Genomic DNA, 16,814 nt, shown 5'->3' with positions numbered 1-16,814 from the left:
TTGGAGTGACTCTTTGTTGCATGTTGAGGGATAGTTATGTGATCCAATTATGTTAGTATTGTTGAGAGGACTTGCACTAGTGAAAGTATGAACCCTAGGCCTTATTTCCTATCATTGTAATACCATTTACGCTCTCTTTTATCATTTATTACCTTGCTGTTTTTATAATTTCAGATTATAAATACCTTTATCTAACATCCATATACCACTTGTATCACCATCTCTTCGCCGAACTAGTGCACCTATACAATTTACCATTGTATTAGGTGTGTTGGGGACACAAGAGACTCTTTGTTATTTGGTTGCAGGGTTGCTTGAGAGATACCATCTTCATCGTCCTACGCCTCCTACGGATTGATAAACCTTAGGTCATCCACTTGAGGGAAATTTGCTACTGTCCTACAAACCTCTGCACTTGGAGGCCCAACAACGTCTACAAGAAGAAGGTTGTGTAGTAGACATCATCCCTCTCGTGTCGCCCCCGTTGGTGACCAGGGGAAAACCCTAGCCGCCGCCCGTACTCTCTCGCCTGTTCATCACCCTCGTCGTCGCCAGTAGGGTCGCCTGGCGAAGCCTGGCCGACAGGGGCAGCGGCGGGGATCCCTTCCCCTTCGCAAATAGGTTGGCGCGGGACAGCCGTTCGAGAGGAGGTGCCGGATTAGCGCGGGGTGCGGCGGCGCTGCATATGGATCATGTCCGCGGCATGCGCAGCGCGTCGGCTGCTGGGGTTCGTGCTTGCGGCGTGGTGCGGCCACTGCGAGAGAGGCTGGATCTGGTGGTCGCGTGCGTCGTCGGGTTCGGCTCAGATCCTTCTGGATTCGGCGCCCGGACGCCGTCGGCAAGCGCAGGATGGTGGTTTTCGTCGCTGACCAGGTCGGATCTTCATTGATCCGGCGCCTGGACGGATCTATGCCGGAGGCTCATCTCGATCTGGGTGGGTTGAGCCCTATGGTGCTTTCCTTTCTGGAGGTTTCGTGCCTTGGCTTGCTGTCAGATCCAGAGCAGGTGGAGATTTGTGGTACAGGATGAGGACTGGGGGAAACTTTGGTCAGCTAGCTCGGCCCGGCATTGGCGACGGCTTCAACGTCGTTACCCTTCTTGAAGGTGAAGCCGAGGTCCCTCATTTCCACCTCCGACCCCCTCCCGGACGAAAGTCCAAAATCCGTCTTGGATTGGACGTCGGCGACGCCCTGCGCGTCGTACCCTCCATGGAGGTGCCGTCTTGGGAGGCTTGGGTGTTCGGGGGAGAGTTGCTGTGGGTGAAGGGCTCCGCGTGTCAACTCCGGTAGCGGCAATTGTGTGGAGGTTGGCAGGAGGAGCGGTGTTCTAACCGCGTCAGATGCGTCTTGTAAGAGATGTCAAGTCATGCCTGGCCGACAGGTGCTACGCTGTGTCATGTCTGGTCGGCAGGTACTACGCATGACAGATCTTCCAGAGTCTCCGCGTCGAGATGGACGAGTGCAGGGCGGTGGAGTCGTTGGGCACCGTGGTGGCGTCGACGGATGGCCGGACTGGCAAGGATGATGCGGATCTCCCTCCTTAATATAGGACAGCGGTTCGAGGATGATGGCGGCTTCTAAAACGTGTGCATGTGTTGTAAGCTTTAGGTCTGTTGCACCGGTTGTTTGCTGCGATACGTTATATGGATGGATCGACGACGACATCGGCTATAGATATGACGAGTGGGAGCACTCCATATTATCAAGTTTGTAGGTGTAAGTGGTGGCGTCGGGGGGCTTGATGTATATTTTTGTTAGATCCTTGTGAAATAATAAATAAAGATGGTTGCATGCATCGATTGATGCAGAGGCCGGGGTTTAACCTCCCTTTAAAAAAAGCCTGTATCCCGATGCCCGGTGCATCCTGAATCATTTACTGTACGTACGTTGGTGTCAAATGAGCAGGGGGTGCGCGCGGGTGGCGACTAGAAAGAAAGAAGAAAACTCGGTGGCACTGGCCCCTCCTAGATACGCACGCCTCAACCACCGCCCTGTGGGAAGGAAAGAGGCGATCCAAGAGCATATACAGCCGCCGCGTGCAAATCCGGCACCTCAAAGACATTTACCGGTGACGTCTTAAATTTTTCTCTTCACATGTTTATTCCTCATAAGCATGCAACGTAAGATCAATTTTAAATGATCAAACAACACACAACGAAATCGGCATGAAACAAACAAGCAAATGCACATAAACGAACTATACATCATCCAAAAGATCATCGAAGTTCATCGCCGGACAAGTTCGTAACTTCAACAACCAAAGACGATAAAAACCTAGGAGGAGAAGCATCTTCACCACTTCCTCGCCGGGCCTTTCCCCTTCCAGTCGCTGACGTAGCTGCACGTGTCTTCGGCTGGTGGAGGATTTTGGTCATCACAGGAGGTGGAGCTGCGGTTGTCGCCGTCACCGTTGTCAGAGTCGAAGTCGCAGAGGAGGATCGACCACCTCATTCGACGGACGACCCTGTCCTACTGCCGCCTTAACTTCGCGAGCCAAGACGCCTCCGCCGCTTCCTCCTTCGCCTCGCGATCCGACTACTCTATGGCAAGCTGTAGCACCTTCACATTCTTCCACCGTAGACGGGATCTTTGAGGTGATGATGCAATATTGTATACCTTTTTAATAGGAAACACTACAAGAAATATGTCAACTTGTGACCACCACTATTGGTCACTGAATGGTCACAAATTTCCATTTGTGACCTTTTTGTGACCAAAAACATAAGGTCAAAAGCTGGCCGTCGTAAACTGACTATAGCGACCTTTCTTCTGGAATGGTCGTAGACGTTTATGACCAAAATACGTCTATTGTGGCGTTTTGGTCACTAGCAACCTCCCCAGGCCACGTAGGCATCCAGCGTGGCAAGCTGATGTGGCACAAGATTCAGCCCGGTCCAATTCAGTTTTCTACATGGGCCTAGCCCAACAATTCGGCCTTTTTAATATTTATTTTTCCTATTAATTTTGCTAGCTACATGGGCCTGGCCCAGCAATTCTGCCTTTTTATTTTAAGATGCGGCCTTTTACAGCATATGAATTTTTTTGCCATTTTATTTTCCACTGTTTACATTTGTCCCAAATATCATAATATCATACACTGGTCCCACACGTCAGAAATTTCAAATGTGCTCAAATTATTTTGATAAGTGGGTCGCATTAGTCATGTTTCCATTGCACACATTTTCAAATCACATACATAATTACTATTTCATTCACAAAGAGAGAGAAGATACATTAAATCACATACATAATTACTATTTCATTCACAAATAGAGAGAAGATACATTAAATTCCCAGATAACCCAGCTATTATTACAGAACTTGCTATATAAGAATGTCTTGGAGCTTCTTTCAACATCTTTCGTCTTGAATTTACTCAAAATATCTGTCAACAAGAAAACAGAAAACAACAGATGAGCTATTTAGTAGTAAGATCAATTCTGGAAAGAAACATGCATGAAAATTAAGAAGAGCTAGAATATGGATGCCCAAATAGTTTTCGTGCATGTCATGCCAAGTTAGGCAACACGTAGAATGCATATGGGCCATAAAAATGATCAAATGAGTAAGGGATGAAGCCAAACAATGGTTCCTCCTTGCAATGATCACATTTAGATAGCAGCGACCTACTAAAGTTCATGTTACAACAACACTAGTTCATGTGAGAAACACACAGGGTCCAAAGTACAAACCAAAAACATCTGACTTGGGTAAACCAGGACATGATGAAACAAAATTATTCATTTTGGGTTAAAAGAGGAATATGATCTCCACCTTATACTACTACATCATCATCAGGATTAAAACAACACATTTATTGTTAGAGTGTTGGATGAGAAAAATATCAATTGAAAAAAAGACAAGGTAGAATCAAATCAGGTTATAGTTTGTGGGAATCAATGCACACAGCATGAACGACAAGGTAGCATCAAATCAGATGATGATTGCATACATACAAATCATGTGCTGGCAGAAAAAAATCCGAGCAGGAGCTCATCTTCCCTCTCTGTTTGGTAACTAACAACCTAAATAAAATAAAATAAAAACATGACTAGTTCATACAGATCCCTCTAAAATTCCTTGGGACAAGTGCATCACATATTCGTCAACCTAGCAGCAGAAGTAGTGAGCACGGGAAGAGGGGGAGGGAGATAGAGGAGCTACCTGCCGCGGTCGCAATGGAAGCAGAGGAGCCGACCCCTCCTGCCCCTCCCCCACGAGCAGGACAGGGCTGCCGGCTGGGCACGCCCCTACTCCTCCGCCTCCTTGATCAGGAGACCCCCTTCCCCTACTGCTGCTTGGCGCGCTGCATCACTAATCACCTCCTCATGCAAGAAGTACACAATAAATAGACAGACGGTCAGTGAGGTACATTTTCACAGCAACATAAGCTTAAAATTAACACAAATACACACATCAAATGAAGTCACTAAGATACTTCAGTCCACCACATGGTGTAGAATTATGTGGTATATAATTGCAACACATGAACCAAATGAGGAATAACATCATCACCAAGAGTTTCTGATGATAAGCATAGCTCCCTACAAAAAAGAACTAAGGGCACAATGACTAAAGCATGCAGAACACAATATTGAAAGTAGAAGCAAGCAGGAAGTATGAGCTACCTACTGGCAAAGTATAAAACCTGAATCATATAGTACAAATGAATCAAGAAAACAAGAAATAGCAATGAGAACTGCATACTAATGCACCAGATGATCAACATCAAGTGTAGTATATTCACATAAGTTTGCTTATTTGTTTTTCTGAACATAATAATGTATAGCCCCAGATTTTCTGAACTATAAAAATGATGTAGCAAAATCAGGGGTTGTAGTAAATACAGTACGAATTATGTAGTAGACTAGTACGTAGTAGCACACTTGCACTTGGCAACATACTTTAATTTGTTCAATGCTGGTCTGACCCGCACAAGCCTAGGGGCCGGAGATGCATGCATGTTGATTAGCCAGTCAGTAATTGCAGACAAACACATCATCCCAAGATTATGGGGGTTGTATGAATTTTGTATGATAAGCATCAATAACAAAGGGAAGGTAGTTTTTACCGGCTTCTTGTTTATTGCTAGTTCTGCCCACATGATGACTTCAAGCAACTCCTCCAAGGTTCCATTCCTTCCTGCCAATTTAACTTGGTGTCAAAACACTAGTCTACAGCAAAAGGTATAATTGAATTCAGACATTTATTTCACTTGTGGAAGAATTGTATTGGTACCTAGTAAAGCAATAAAAGCGTCAACAAATCGAGCCAGCTGTTCGCTTGTGACATTGATATCTATCAAGCCTCTAAAAATTTGGTAAGTGAAACAGACAAATTTAAGTTGCTGATGTAGTACATGTTGAATAAAAAATGTTGCAGATTGGTTTGTAGGAATTGAATACCCAACTAATTTTATTTTCAATTTAAGAAATGCACATACAAATAGAAGTGAACCAAATACCCCAATACATGTGCGTCAAATGCTGTCCAAACTGAAACTCAACTGTAGGTGTCCCTCTCCTATGTTATAACCAAACTACATGGCAGGATTGGATTGGATTGGACCAACCAAAATCAAAACAACTACTAGCTAGCAAGGAAGGGAAGGGGCCGTACTTCTCTTACCACCACTGTGGTCGTAGAGCCGCAGCTTCTGATCTCCATTGCCACATGACGTTGTATGTGCTGAAGATGTCGCATACATCTCGCCAAGGACGTCGTGGAACGCGAGATGCACTATAGACCATGAGAAGGAACACCTCTTTCCTGTCTCGCTTGTCACAGATCAGCTGTTGTAGGGTGACCCGCGCCATGGATCCCACGGGAGGAGCGTGGCCTGGTGGATCTGGGGGGAGGGGGCATGGATCCCACAGTGAATACACTAATTACACTAATTGATCTGCACATATGCTTCTGAAGTTCACAGACCGCATGGTATAGGATTGAGACAGGTAAAGAAAAAAATACCCTAGGCGATGGCGTTGTCGAGCAGGAGAGTCGGAAGGACACCGGCGCTGCTCCCGGTAGGGCGGCTCGCGGCGCCCGAGTCGGAGGAGGCTCGCGGTGGCGCCCCTGAGTCGGAGGAGGCTTGGCGCAAGACGCCGGAGGAGGCTTTTCTGACGGTGCGGCATGACGCACACGCTGGCGCAGCACCGAGATGAGCTGCCGCGGATCTGTAGGGCAGGGGGTACCCAGCGCTGGATCTAGCGTGGCGGCGCTGGTGCCGCTCGGCAGTCCTGCTCGTGCGGCAGCCAAGGGAAGAGAGCGAGGGAAGGTGATAGGAAGGGAAGAGGATGGGGGCGGCGCTGGTGGGGGAGAAGGGCATCGAGGTCGTCGGTGGGGATGGGAGGCGTCGAGGGAGATGAGGGGCGGCGGCGGCGACGTGTGGATCTGGATCGGGGAGAGAAGGTGAGGGGACGCGGCGGGGAGGGGGAAGGTGGGTTGGATCGGGGAGAGAAGAGCAGGGTAGGGTAGGATCTGGATCAGTGGGTTGGATGGACAGTGGATGGCTGTATGGATGGACGGATCTCCGCCATGTCATCGATCCATGCCATAGCGAATTCAACCAATCAGAATTAAGGTTGTGTAAAAAAAATATTTTGTTTTTCTTATAGTTTTTATCCTCTTATTCAGGGCAAACATTCAACATATTAACCACTTATAGTTTGTTAAAATCAATCAATATTGTGCACATGTATGTACTTAGGATGACAAATAATGTTGATTTGGGGGGTTTCATTTTCATTGCACAAAGATCCATTTTCTATTTTTCGAGTGCCCAAAATGGGTTTTTTTGTGAATAACCTAACATGTATTTGTTGCAAAATTGTACCACATAATTTTTAGAAAATACTAATGCATATTTAACGTACAATTGACAAAATTGTTGGCTGTCAAAAGGTTCTATACACCTCTCGTGAAAAAGACAAATTTCCGCCGGTTTAGGTGGAAGGAGGTTTTTTTGTGAAGGACCTCCCAAATAATTGTTGAAAAATTGGACCAAATCATTTTTCTAAAATACTAGGCTATATTTGATTCACAATTGACCAAATGGTTGGGTGTCAAAAGTTTTGATCCACCTCCGGTGAAAAAGACAAATTCCCGCCGATTCAGGAGGAAGCGGGTCAAATTTGAACTACAGCTGCCTCACAGTTTGCTCTTTATTTTTTCCAAAAATCATTTATAGGTACATAAGTATCTATTTAATCAGAGAAACACCAAAAAACTTCCAAGATTCAACAACTAACTAGGAACGGTCATCCCCGCTGTTTTGACCGCATTTTGAAACGGGCATAAAAAATTCAAAAAATTGGGAAACCTTCGCATTGTGTCATTATATGTGACCAAGTTTCCAGGAAAAATAATAAACTTGTAATACGGCAATTATTTTAAAAAAGTGTTCTAAAAAATGAGCTATCACGCGTGAAGATTCAGGGTTTTCAAGCCAAATGATCAATCTTATGGCCACATTCATGGCATAGTTTGTTCAAATGATCTCATATTGTGCACAAGGGTGCATATTGGAATGGCAAACATTGTTTCCTAAGGAAGTTTTCATTTTTTTGGACGAAAAAATCATTTTCCATTTTTCGAGTGCCCAAAAGGAGGTTTTTTGTGACAGACCTACCAAATAATTGTTGCAAAATTGGACCAAATCATTTTTCTAAAATACTAGGCCATATTTAATGCACAATTGACCAAATGGTTGGGTGTAAAAAGTTTTGATCCACCTCTCGTGAAAAAGACAAATTTCCGCCGATTCAGTTGGAAGCGGGTCAAATTTGAACTGTAGCTGCCATGTAGTTTGCTCTTTATTTTTCCAAAAAATCATTTCTAGGTACATAAGTATCTATTTAATCAGAGAAACACCAAAAAATCCCAAGATTCAACCACTAGCTAGGAACGGTCATTCCCGCCGTCTTGACCGCATTTTGAAACGGGCATAAAAAATTCAAAAAAATTCAAAAAATTGGGAAACCTTCGCATTATGTCATTATATGTGGCCAAGTTCCCAGGAAAAATAACAAACTTGTAATACGGCAATTATTTTTAAAAAGTGTTCTCAGAAACGAGCTATCACGTGTGGAGATCAATGACTTTCAAGCCAAATGATCAATCTTATGGCCACATTCATGGCACAGTTTGTTCAAACACTAGTAGAAAACGGACCATTAGTACCGGTTTGTAAGGGCCTTTAGTGCCGGTTATGGAACCGGCACTAACGTTTCGGCACTAAAGGCCTCCCCCCCCTTTAGTACCGGTTCGGCACGAACCGGCGCTAAAGTGCCACCACGTGGCGTGAGCTCGTGCCCTGGTACGGGGGACCTTTAGTACCGGTTGGTGTTACCAACCGGTACTAAAGGTTTTTTTTATTCTTTTTTTGAAAATTTTGGAAAAAAAAATTGATTTTTTTTTATTTTTAATTTTTCTGAATTATTTGATGATTTAGTCTCTAATCACCTCTCTTAAATGCTCAAGTGTGGATCACTCATTCCAAATCATCTAACTTCCCGACCGGTCACCCATCCCTCTCACTACTCCAGCCCGAGCACGCATAACTTTCAGGTTCTATTCTCCTTCGTTTCCGAGTCTGCACTTGTTGTTTTCCTGACAATAGTAAGAAGTCAATCCTATTAACCCTCAGGAGTTTAGCTTGAGCATGAAGTCACACATTTCACCGTTTGAGTTTGAAACTATTATTCTAAAAAAAACAGTAATTATTTAGTAACGCTAATATTTCTTGAATAAGTTTGACCACAGTTTGACCATAGTTTGACCAGATTTGACCAAAATTCAAAAAAAATGAAATAATTATTTAGTAACACTAATATTCTTGAATAATTATGTAGTAACACTAATATTTCTTGAATAAGTAGTTTGACCATAGTTTGACCACAGTTTGACCATAGTTTGACCAGATTTAAACAAAATTCAAAAAAACCGAGATACTTATTTAGTAACACTAATATTATTGCGTAATTATTTAGTAACACTATATATTTCTTGAATCAGTTGTTTGACCGGTTTGACAAGATTTAACCAAAATTCAAAAAAACATAAATTAGAGCATATCTTTTTTTCCTTTTACCATTTGTCATTTCAAAAATTGTCCTAAACCCTAAACGCGGGACTTAAAACGTCGGAAACTCTATGCTAAACAGTAAAAAGGGTTTAGACCATAAAACCTAACCCTAAACGCTGAAATCTAAACCCTAGCACTAAACGCTAAAAACGTCCAAAAAAAACGTCTAAAACGCCCAAAAACTCTATTTTCCCTTTGGAATTTTGTGATTTTAAAAAAATTGTCGAAACGGAAAACAGTAAAAAATTGTTTTAGCGGATCAATCTTTTGTTCTGCAAATTTTGATATATTATATGTATTTTTCTGAATTAGGATGATTTAGTTATGATTTTTTCAAGTTTGAAAATTGCCCTATAGTGCCGGTTTGTGTCTCCAACCGGTACTATAGGTCAGACCCCGTTAGTACCGGTTCGTGGCACGAACCGGTATTTAGTACCGGTTCGTGCCACGAACCGGTACTAAAGGTGATCGTGGGGCCCCGGCCTGACGCCAGCCTGCCACCACCCCTTTAGTACCGGTTCGTGCCACGAACCGGTACTAAAGGTTCAACACGAACCGGCATTAATGCAAATCCGTTCGAACCGGCACTAATTGTACCATTAGTACCGGCTCAAATACAAACCGACACTAATGTGCTTCACGTTTGACCCTTTTTCTACTAGTGAAACGATCTCATATTGTGCACAAGGGTGCATATTGGAATGGCAAACAATGTTGCCTAAGGAAGTTTTCATTTTCTTTGGACGAAAAAACCATTTTCCATTTTTTGAGTGCCCAAAAGGAGGTTTTTTTGTGAAGGACCTCCCAAATAATTGTTGCAAAATTGGACCAAATCATTTTTCTAAAATACTAGGCCATATTTAATGCACATTTGACAAAATGGTTGGGTGTACAAAGTTTTGATCCACCTCTCGTGAAAAAGACAAATTTCCGCCGATTCAGCAACAAGCGGGTCAAATTTGAACTGCAGCTGCATCATAGTTTGTTATTTTTTTTTTTACAAAAATCATTTCTAGGTACATAAGTACCTATTTAATCAGAGAAACACCAAAAAAATCCAAGATTCAACCACTAGCTAGGAACGGTCATTCCCGCCGTTTTGACCGCATTTTGAAACGGGCATAAAAAATTCAAAAAACTCAAAAAATTGGGAAACCTTCGCATTGTGTCATTATATGTGGCCAAGTTCCCAGGAAAAATAACAAACTTGTAATACGGCAATTATTTTAAAAAAGTGTTCTCAGAAACGAGCTATCATGTGTGGAGATCAATGGCTTTCAAGCCAAATGATCAATCTTATGGCCACATTCATGGCATAGTTTGTTCAAATGATCTCATATTGTGCACAAGGGTGCATATTAGAATGGCAAACAATGTTGCCTAAGGAAGTTTTCATTTTCGTTGGACGAAAAAACCATTTTCCATTTTTCGAGTGCCCGAAATGAGGTTTTTTTGTGAAGGAACTACCAAATAATTGTTCCAAAATTGGACCAAATCATTTTTATAAAATACTAGGACATATTTAATGCACAATTGACAAAATTGTTGGGTGTAAATTTTTTTGATCCACCTCTTGTGAAAAAGACAAATTTCTGCTGATTCAGTTGGAAGCGGGTCAAATTTGAACTGTATCTGCCTCATAGTTTGCTATTTATTTTTTCCAAAAATCATTTCTAGTTACATAAGGACCTATTTAATCATAAATACATGGTTTTGTGGCGATACGTCGAGGTTTGGGCGGTGGCCGAGGGCCCCAACTCTAGAGCGCGTAAACTCGCATGCCCGTCGCGTGGTCACCGCGTGACCGTAATGTTGCCATGTGTTCTGGGCGGCCTAGGCATGTCTAGTGGGTTGGGCACTCCCCAGGTTGGTGCTACGAAGAAAATTACAACATAAGATTCTCACGAGGAGACCGATCGATGCTCAAACATGAATTAGTAGCCAAGTGTTTGATTAGCGGTACGGGAAATGCACATGGCCAATGGGCGTGAGTTTTGGATGAGGATGATCATCTACTAAGGAGAATGTCTTCACAAATTTTTAGCTCAAAAGGAGGATCCTAGGTGGTACTTGCTTTGCAAAGTACCACGTTGGACAAAAATATGAATGTTGAAGCATAGTTATTTGGGCATAGGAAAGCATTGTAGAAAATTGATACCATTTGGACGTGCCAAAGTAGTACTTCCTTCACAATGCTCTTCTATGGACAGAAACTTGGGAAAACTAGTGAGAGAGATTGGATGAATGAAATGAGCTCAAAATTGGTGTAGGTAAGTTACTTTGGTCATGCTCTGGTAAATTTTCAGATCATTTGGGTAAGCCTAGCTAGTACTTACTTCACAAAGCTTCTCTCAAGGTAGAAACTTTGGAAATTTCCCGAGAAAGATTTATTAGGGAAATTGAGCTGAATATTATCATGTGGCAATGATTTGGGTATGGAAGAGTTCCCGAAAAGTTTGAGGGTAATAGGAGGGGTCTATATAACACTTGCTTTGCAACGTGCCAATTTGGCCATAAAATATAAATTGAACCTGGGCTCACATAGATGATTTTACTGAGATGCAATTTGGAGGAGTGTGATAATTTGGGAATATGAAGGAACTTTATAAATTTCATGTCATTTAGTGATATAAAAAAGGTACTTCCTTCACAATGCTTCTAGGTGGACAAAAACTTTGGAAATTTGCCGAGGAAGATTTGCTAGGCAAATGGAGCTGAATTTTGTCATGCGGTAATGATTTGGATAGGAAAGAGTGCCCAAAAATGCCGAGGGCAATCAAGAATATATAAATAGCACTTCCTTCATAAAGTGTTGTTGTGAACAGAATAGGAAAATGAATATTGTTGAATTAGTTTTGAACTAGGCAAGGAAGGATTTTTACATATTTGATGAAGATATGACCCAAAGAATTTATGAGATTTTTTTGGGAATTTTGGGAATGATAGAAATATAGGTTGCTTCACAACCTAGGGCAAAAACTGCCACATGGACATGACACATAGGCAAAACTGATGAGATGGCGCCTAGTCATCACAACCCACCACAGTCTACAAGGCTATGACCATCTATATTGGTCATTAACAACTAGAAATAAGGCAGCGGACTAGCACTGTTTGCTTTGTGACCATTTCGTGTAAGGAAATTACGACCTTTCTGACCAAAATGGTCACAATAGTTTAGGGTTTGAAGCCCCCTGAACAGCTTTTGACCAATTGGTCTAAAATGGTCATAAATTTATGACCAATTCTTCGAGGGTCACTGACAGAAGGTCATAAGTTGACATATTTCTTGTAGTGAAAAATTAGAACTTGTACCTAATGTAGAGCTAGCGTAGTGGCCAGCAGGATCATCTTCTTTGTCTAAATAGGAGCCCCCCACTACCTGATTTTTCTGTCTTCTCGTGCGTCCACGTCATCCTAAATGCTTTCAGTCGTTTGATTGAACATATGTGGCTCAGATCTGTAGCAAGAGTTGATCCCCCCGTCCCCGTGTCCGCTCCACGGCCTTTTCGTTTGCTCCTCCTTCCTCGACCTGCGGAAGCAGAAGCGGAAGCGTACGTTTCGCTGCGAGTCCCCCTGTCCCCCGTCCCCCAATCTCCCTCTCCTCTCCCCAAACATCACAAACGCCACGCGGCGACTGACACGACAGAATCCAGCCTCCTCTACGATTTGCGGCCACCACCGGAGATAGAACCGGCGGCGGTGGCGGCCTGTGGGGCAAGGGCATGATCTCAAAAAAATTGATCTAAAGGAAGGGTTGAACTTCATGCAGATACAGGCACACACTTTGCCTCCTCCAGATCTGCGAGATGATGGGCAGGAAGACATCACATCGAGGATTTGAGGTCTTATGAACAGAGCGCTCGCAACAATCTGAGTTTCATGAAGGTACTGTTTGTCTTCTAATTCCACTTTATATCCCACCATGTCCTGTCATGCCTGACTGCCTCCCTTATCATGCTTCCACGCTAACAATTTTATGCTTGCTACGTTCTTGATTGAATTCCTAGACGTTCGTTGCCGAGGGAGGTAAGGCAAATAATTTAGATGAAATGATCAACTGATGAAATTCTCCCAGTTTTCCTTCCCGGGGGTAATATAAGTTACTTTGCAAGGATTCCTGACTGTGACTATACTTCCATGAAAGAAAATTCACTCCTTAGTAATTGAATAATATTTGCCCTTCAAATTTTGAGGGGACTCTGGTTGAAAAGTATCTATTATTTTCTATTCCTTGATTGTAAGTTTATTACATACTGCTCTTTTGTTACCTACAGGTTACTATACATATAGTGACATGCGGTTCTGGGAGTTAGCAAACGACATTTTTGGAATCATTTATATGCTACCAACATATCGAGACTGTCATTGTGGTGCTTATCTATTGAATTTAAATAAAACGTACTCTTACTGTCCTGCTAGAAAACTGAAGTATATTTTGCCCAATTTGCAATTATGGGTAACACTGACCTATTTCTATATGATCGCTGAACTTATATCCATCTTTAGTTTTGCAGGTAAAGCTTTACAACCACATCAAAGCCACCGGTACAGCCATATTTTGATGTAACAAGACCTGACAGTGTTCTTTTACATCAGTTAAGATGGGGCTTATGCAACCTATTTTTATCCTTATTGTGCGATAGTTTGTTCAAATTTTCTCACTCTTTAAGTTCATTTTTATACAGCCATTTCATTTGTGGTACTGGCGTTTGGTTTGTGCCTTCAGGTAGAGCTAATGAATTTCTAATATTGTTGAACAGAGCTCTGTGAGATATGCGACGTTGTAAAGTTTTTGTTCAAGGTCAAGCTTATTTTTGCTTTTGATTCCAACAGAGTACAGAATACAATTTATTATATTTCAGAGGCAGTCAAATAGAGAACTTTGTTTTTAATAAAACATTCGGTCCATGCAAAGTAAAATACACATACACATAAACTTTTTTTTAATCATACACTAGTTAAACTCAGGCGGTTTGTTTGATGTAAATTGACAAGAAAGCTCGTCGTTTTTAATGACTAAAATCAATGGCAGGGAGCTTAATTTGCTCAGACGAACATGCCGTGATCTCCCCACGCTAGCTCTGCCGTCCCTACATCCACATGCATGTAGTACGTACATACTGGCATAATACGTGCATAAATACGTGTGCGGGTGGCGGTTCACGTACCTTTGTGCCAGACATGTGAGCACATTGGAGGTGTCGGAGTGTTGGATGGACTCTCCTCCGGGTTTGTTGGTAAACAGCCTCATGGCTGATAGTGCTGGCGCCTTATCGTTTGAATAAAGCTCTTCATTACCCTGCAAAACAAAATGTCGCCTCCGACAGCGACGGCATACGTAGCTCTCGGCGCCGGTACGGGGCCGGGTTGCAATGCACGGGCGCCGGTGGGGCGTCCTGGTCGTGATGGCACGGCCAAACAACCGCCGCGCACGAATCCCCGTACGTCTCCATCCACCGGCGAGGCGAGGCGAGGCGGCGACCCCATCCCCTGCCGCTGCATGCGTAGCACCGTTTTGTTCGTACGCGCCGAGCCGGCGATCGCTATCCATCCATTGCCATTGGTTTGTCCGTCCGTGCACGCCCCGTCGTGAAGCCCGTCGGGATACATACATATCTGATGTCTCCCAGCTACCTACCTGCAGACTGTATCCCGGTTGCCGGTGCATCCTGATCCTGCATCGTGTACGTACGTACCCACGTTGGTTCGTGTCATCTGATTCTGATCAGCAGCAGAGGGTGTGGGTGCCGCGGCCGAGGACCGCACTATTAGTCGTGGCGACTAAAAGAAAGCTCGAAAGCTCGGCGGTGCCGGGTATAGATACGCCTCAACCACCGCCCTACCTCTGGCCGTAGGGAGGAAGGAGACGATCTAATAAACCGGATTATCTAGCTCTGGTGGAAGGAATAATATGGGGCGGCTGTAATGCTCAGGAGATTCATTATGTCTCTAATTAGGCCAGGCCGACGTGGTGGGCATGCCCGGGCGCCCCATATTCGCCTCATATTTGGGTTAAATACGGGAGGTGCCGGCTAGCCGAACGTTTGAGGACCGTTTGAGAGGCCCGTCTAGCTCAAAAAATCATGACCAGACGGCCTGTCTGGACGTATTTGAGACGCCTGGGTGTAGTTAGTGCATTTCTCTTAGTGCACAGTGCTGGTTTTATTCATTTCTTCGATGAAGGCAAGGGCCGGTTTATATCTTCAAAACAAGCCAATTTTTTGCCATTTTCATTAATCAAGAAGAGGAGTTTGTAAGACACAAAATCTCCCACCCAACAAGATGGATCAGGGATGACAGAGCCTTCTTTTGCTGCACATGACTGATGACCTCCTGTTTTGAGTGACTAACTAAGCAAAGAATTTGCATTTGGATGGCACCCACCCCTTATATACCATGGCCTGCAAATTGGAGCGGAGAAGTCCAATGAATCGGCCCGTGTAGGGCGACGATGTGTAGTTCCCCCCATTAGTAGTGAGCTTCCACTTGATAGAATCTTGGACACTTGGTGAGTATAAATGCATCAGTCCATGGTGGGCCCTACTCCGTGAAAATCAGAGGGGAGAGAGATTAGTTGAGACACAACGCATCAGTCCATACTAGTGTTTTCGCTTTTAGATAGTAGAGATTGCTCGCATGGCAAAGTGTCCTACAAGTTGGAACTAACACTACACTGCCCTATACACTCCCATTTTACGCGAATTTTTTTGATCTATTCATCATATCATGGCAGTATAAAAGGGTGCAATTTTTTTTATATATGCATATCCGTAGACCGTCTGGCGACGACTACAAGCACTGGAGCAAGCGGAAGGTGCGTCACTGTCATCGCCCCTCCCTCACTGAAGTTGGGCCAAACTTGTTGTAGTAGAAAGTCGGAAAGTCGTCGTGCTAAAATCCCTCACGACCAGCGCACCAGAATAGCAGTATGTTATGTCTTGTACACTCAATGTATACCGTACCACCCTCAATTTCTGTTAAAAAAAGGTCCCTGAAAATCAAAAACTTATTGTGAATTCAAAAAAAATCACCAATTCAAAAAAAGAACCCAAAGGGTGTTCACATATTACAACAAGATATTTGTGAATTCAAAAACTTGTTCGCACATTCAAAAGAGTTTTCAATTTTTTTAAAAATGTTCACTTGTTCCAAAATGTGTATGTATTTCAAAAAATAGTGAGTATGAATGAGGGTCAGAAATTTGAAAAAATGTTCAGGAATTCAGAAACATGTTCATGAAATTTAAAATGTTAGTGAGTTTGAAATTTGTTCAGAAATTTGCAAAATTTTCAAATATATGATTTTTCATGAATTTGATTTTTTCCCTCGATTTTAAAAAATCTTAGAATTTGAAAATAGTTCATGATTTTCAAAAAAATATTGAAAATTGTTCATGATATCTGAAAAAGTTCAGGAATTTGACAGAAAATCACGGATATGGAAAAAGATAAAAAGGAAAATAGAAAATGGAAAAGGGAAAAAATGGAAATATACTAATGGCCTCTAATTATTGCGGGCCGGGGTGCACGTGTCGTCGCTATCCCTCATCCTGTACTCGAAATCACTAATTAAGGAGTACTAGTTGCAAAGAACACTCCACTTTCCCAGGTCGCGACAAGTGGCGCACATGCAGCGCGCCACTTGTCGTAACCTGTGAGTTTTCCCTTTTTTCTACATCCGTTTATTCAAAATGTTTTATCTCTTGAACCGTGCGTCCAAATCTTGAA

The sequence above is a fragment of the Triticum dicoccoides genome, chromosome 5A (genome assembly GCF_002162155.2).
Source record: "Triticum dicoccoides isolate Atlit2015 ecotype Zavitan chromosome 5A, WEW_v2.0, whole genome shotgun sequence".
In the NCBI taxonomy this organism is placed as follows: Eukaryota; Viridiplantae; Streptophyta; class Magnoliopsida; order Poales; family Poaceae; genus Triticum; species Triticum dicoccoides.
This window is presented reverse-complemented; position numbering follows the sequence as displayed.